The sequence below is a fragment of the Bos indicus genome, chromosome 13 (assembly GCF_029378745.1).
Source record: "Bos indicus isolate NIAB-ARS_2022 breed Sahiwal x Tharparkar chromosome 13, NIAB-ARS_B.indTharparkar_mat_pri_1.0, whole genome shotgun sequence".
Taxonomy (NCBI): Eukaryota; Metazoa; Chordata; class Mammalia; order Artiodactyla; family Bovidae; genus Bos; species Bos indicus.
Window position 1 is genome coordinate 47,537,159 of NC_091772.1, and position 5,185 is coordinate 47,542,343.

The 5,185-nt window shown below is 46.7% G+C and overlaps 1 pseudogene; it reads right to left on the reverse strand.

The window, feature by feature from the left end:
- Positions 1–2,904: 2,904 nt before the first annotated feature.
- On the reverse strand, positions 2,905–3,517 carry LOC109567632 (ferritin light chain pseudogene; annotated as a pseudogene).
- Between the last annotated feature and the right edge of the window lie 1,668 nt (positions 3,518–5,185).

Here is a 5,185-nt window from a genome sequence, read left to right on the forward strand (position 1 = left end):
CCCTTTTTGTCCCAGTTGCTCTGTCTTCTAGCCTGTGTACATGATATTTCCCCTGCCTGATTCATCGTCTCTCCCTCCCTGGCTCCCCTTGGCTGCCTGACTCCTCTCATCTTACTGTCCCATCAGCAGCAGCACCTGACCTGGGAGGTCTATGTGCTGTCCACCCCCAGACTGCTTTCCTGGTCACAGTGGCCCTGGTGGGAGGGTAAGCGCTGCCCTGGGTCTGAAGTCCTAGGACTAATGCCTTGGGCCTACTAAGTAGTACAGGGTTGCTTGCCTTTTGGACAGGGACCTCTGTCTTTCTCACCTATAGGGACCCTAAATGGTGGGATTTCTGCAATGAATTGCTTCCCAACACTCAAGGTTTAAAAGATACTGCATTTACTTTCCTAAATCCAACTAAAGCTGACTCCAAGCCACCAGTTTCCATGATGATATCCCCGGCGTTAGCAGTCTTCCTTTACTACCTTGCTCTCATGGGCTCTTGTGGTGCCAGAGCCAAGGAGGTCCCTGGTCTTCTGCTCGTCCAGGCCTGTGAGGTCCGTCTGCTCACTCCTGAGTTAGTGCTGGCAGCATCCATCTCCCGGGCACCTTTGTAACTGTCTGCATCTGGTATCCTGCCACCCTAGGGCCCCCACAGCCAGATCTTGATGCCCTCCATGCCTTCAGCAAACATTTGTGGGGTACCTTCCCTGTGCTAGACCCTGGCTGGATCTTGGGGAAGCAGCAAAAAATAAAGCTGACACAATCACTGTTCTCATGGGGCTCATTTTGGAGAAGGTGGCAAGCATGTGAAAAAGGCGTGTAGATGGAGAAACTAGCTGGGAGAGGGGAACAGGAAATGCTGCTGAGAAGAGGTTGCAGTTGTAAACAGGGCCCTCAGGAAAGGCCTTGCTGTACCACGGTGATGTTTGGGCAAATGGACACACACCTGAGGGAGGTGGGGGAGGGTGTCCCAGGCAGGTGCAGAACAAATGCAGACACTTTTGCCCTCAGGAGCAGCAGTGGTGGATGAAACAGGGTGAGTCGGGAGAGAGTGGTGGCAAGGAATGAGTGTGCGTAATTACGTAGGGCCAAGGCCACTGGCTTGTACTCTGAGCAACATGAAAAGCTGTTGGAGAGTTAGAGCCAAGGAATGACTTGATCTGATGTTTGTTTTCAAAGGGTCACTTGGCTACCATGCTCAGGCTAGATTTCAGATGGGCAAGGGCGGGAGGAGGGAGCAGCAGCAATCTGGGCAAGAGAGGGTGGTATCGAGCTCCGGTGAAGCTGTGAGAAATTGTCAGATCCTTAGAATGTGCTGAAGGATTCTACATGGCTGGGGAGAGTAGAGGGGGAGTCAAGGATGGCTGTGACATTGTTGACCTTGGCAACTTAAAGAATAGAATTACTGTTTTTCTGAGCTGAAGAAGGCTGTGGTGGGAAGACAGAATTGGGGTGTGAGGTGGACCAGAGGGAAGATCAATATTTTGGTTTTGGATGCAGTAGGTCTGACATGCCTGTGAAATAACCATTTGGGGATGTCCAGGCCAGGGGCGTGGTCACAGTGTGGATATTATTCTGTAAGAGCCAGGATACTGGATGAAATCATTGAAGAGTTGAGGTCCACAGCTGAGCTCCCAACCCCCTGCCACCTTTTCTTGACTTGAGGATCCAATTCTTTCCAGCTAGGGCCACTCCCTCCATCTCTTTAAAGAGATTTTCTTTCCTCAGACATCCAGCTCTCAGGCCAGGATATGGACCTGGGGGGAGCTTGTCTTCAGGTAGCTCCAATCCCTTCTGACAGCAGACCTGCTACCTCCTGGAAGGAGGCTGCAGTTGTAGAGGAGGAAGTATATTATTATCTTTTTGACTTCTTGCAGGGGAAGTTGGGGGTGGGAAAGCAAGAGTGACTTCTGTATTTGGTAATTCAGGGGATAGGCAGTTGGGTGGAAAGCCCCAGAGAATGGACTGATGCATGGGCTTCTGCCTCTAGTTGCCCCTACCTACCAAGGTCATGATTGTCATCCTGAAGAGGAACCAGGGAGGGAGCCCTGTGGATAATAAATTTGCAATCTGCAATTGCACCCCACTCCAGTACTCTTGCCTGGAAAATCCCATGGACGGAGGAGCCTGGTAGGCTGCAGTCCATGGGGTCGCTAAGAGAAGGACACAACTGAGTGACTTCATTTTCACTTTTCACTTTCATGCCTTTGAGAAAGAAATGGCAACCCACTCCAGTGTTCTTGCCTGGAGAATCCCAGGGACAGGGGAGCCTGGTGAGCTGCCGTCTATGGGGTTGCACAGAGTCGGACATCACTGAAGCGACTTAGCAGCAGTAGCAGCAGCAGCAAGGACAACCAGGACGGAGAACAATACCTGCAATATGGAAGCCATCAGGCTGCAGCCACTCCCTACGATGAACACTGAGGAACTCAGGATGTAAAAAAACACAGGATACGGGCCCCAGATAGTTGAGATGTATATAAAAGGGATGATTTTGGTGAGCCCAGACTCTTGCATCTTCCTGTATATAAAAAAATACTAAATTCCTTCACTTGAGATATCTAGTTTCTTTGATTCATAAAAATACTTTTGATGTTCAGACTACCTCCCTTTTTGCAAATTTCTATATAACCTGACTTCTGCCCCTGCCTCCTCAGAGCAGTTCTCTCAGGGTCACTTGAAATGTTGTCTTCTGGTCTCAAACTCCTAAAATTTCCCAAATAAAATGGAACTCTCAACTTCAGGTTGTGACATATATATATATATATATATATATATATGTGTGTGTGTGTGTGTGTGTGTGTGTGTGTGTATATATATATATATATATATATATATATGTATATATAGCTGCCAAGTTCAGGCAGAAGCCCTGACATTAAGGGGGGCTCCTCAAAAGCCACTGGGCTCCAGAGTCTCCTATTTGTGCTTGAGGGTGAGCCTTTTGAAGAGATAGTCTCCCAACCCAGCCTGGGGACTTGCCACCTTGTGGAGGTTGGTCAGATGGTCACCAATCTTCTTGATGAGTTTCACTTCCTCATAAGGAAGTGCTTCTCCAGGAAGTCACAGATGTGGGGGTCTGCATGGGCAGAACCCAGGCCATGCAGATCCAAAAGGGCCTGGTTCAGGTTCTCCACGAGAAGGGTGGCTTCCATAGCTTCCTGGGTTTTACCCCACTGAAGATGGCTTTGGCATATCCAGGAAGAGGGTGTGGCCACCATGCCGGTTTTGCGTTTTCAAGAGATGCTCCATGCCCTTGCACTTCTCCTTGGCCAGTTGCAAAAAGTGGCCTACACCATCCAGAGCCACATCATCATGGTTGAAATAGAAGCCATGAGAGAGGTAAGTGTAGGAGGCCCACAGATGCATGTGGATCAGCTGGTTGATGGAGGCCTCCATCTTGATGGAATAACTCTGACAAATCTGGGAGCGCATCATTGATTGGTAATGAGTTAAGCTAAAAATTTGTGGATGATCCTGGTGATCACAGACAGCAGAGTGGCTGATTCTGAAGGTTGAAACTAGAATAAATGTTGGAGGGTAGTTGGAGGCTGGAGCAAGGGGCATCCCTGGGTCTGTTCCATCCAAGCACTGTTGAAGCAATCTGAGAGACCACTGTTGAACAGGTCCGAGGGACCACTGAGCACACTGCTGGTTGTGACTTTTTTAAGTCAATAATATATTTTTACCTAACAACAGAGCCCTGAAATACATGAAGCAAAACATTTAGAATTGAAAAATAAATAATTGAACAATAATATTTTAAGATGTCAGTGCTCCACTTTCAGTAATGGATATGTTACCAAGTTCAAGACCGCAAGAAATAACTCTACACATGGACATCACCAGATGGTCAATACTGAAATCAGGTGGATTATATTCTTTGCAGCCAAACATGGAGAAGCTCTATACAGTCAGGAAAAACAAGAGCAGGAGCTGACTGTGGCTCAGATCATGAACTCCGTATTGTAAAATTCAGACTTAAATTGAAGAAAGTAGGGAAAACCACTAGACCATTCAGGTATGACCTAAATCAAATCCCTTATGATTATACAATGGAAGTGATAAATAGATTCAAGAGATTAGATCTGATAGATAGAATGCCTGAAGAACTATGCATGGAGGTTCATAACACTGTACCAGAGGCGGTGATCAAAACCATCCCCAAGAAGAAGAAATACAAAAAGGCAAAATGGTTGTCTGAGGAGGCCTTGCAAATAACTGAGAAAAGAGGAGAAGTGAAAGGCAAAGGAGAGAAGGAAAGATACATCCATCTGAATGCAGAGTTCCAAAGAATAGGAAAGAGTGATAAGATAGCTTTCCTAAGTGATCAATGCAAAAAAATAGAGGAAAACAATAGAATGGGAAAGGCTAGAGATCTCTTCAAGAAAATTAGAGATTCCAAATGAACATTTCATGCAAAGATGGGCAAAATAAAGGACAGAAACAGTATGGACCTAACAGAAACAGAAGGTATTAAGAAAAGGTGGCAAGAATACACAGTTCAGTTCAGTTCAGTCGCTCAGTCCTGTCCGACTCTTTGCAACTCCATGAATCGCAGCACACCAGGCCTCCCTCTTCACCACCAACTCCCGGAGTTCACTCAAACTCACGTCCATAGAGTCAGTGATGCCATCCAACCATCTCATCCTCTGTTGTCCCCTTCTCCTCCTGCCCCCAATCCCTCCCAGCATCAGAGTCTTTTCCAATGAGTCAACTCTTCACATGAGGTGGCCAAAGTACTGGAGTTTCAGCTTTAGCATCATTCCTTCCAAAAAACACCCAGGACCGATCTTTAGAAAGGACTGGTTGGATCTCCTTGCAGTCCAAGGGACTCTCAAGAGTCTTCTCCAACACCACAGTCCAAAAGCATCAATTCTTCAGCACTCAGCTTTCTTCACAGTTCAACTCTCACATCCATACATGACTACTGGAAAAACCATAGCCTTGACTAGACGGACCTTTGTTGGCAAAGTAATGTTTCTGCTTTTGAGTATGCTATCTAGGTTGGTCATAACTTTCCTTCCAAGGAGTAGCGTCTTTTAATTTCATGGCTGCAGTCACCATCTACAGTGATTTTGGAGCCCAGAAGAATAAAGTCTGACACTATTTCCACTGTTTCCCCATCTATTTCCCATGAAGTGATGGGACCGGATGCCATGATCTTCATTTTTTGAATGTTGAGCTTTAAGCCAACTTT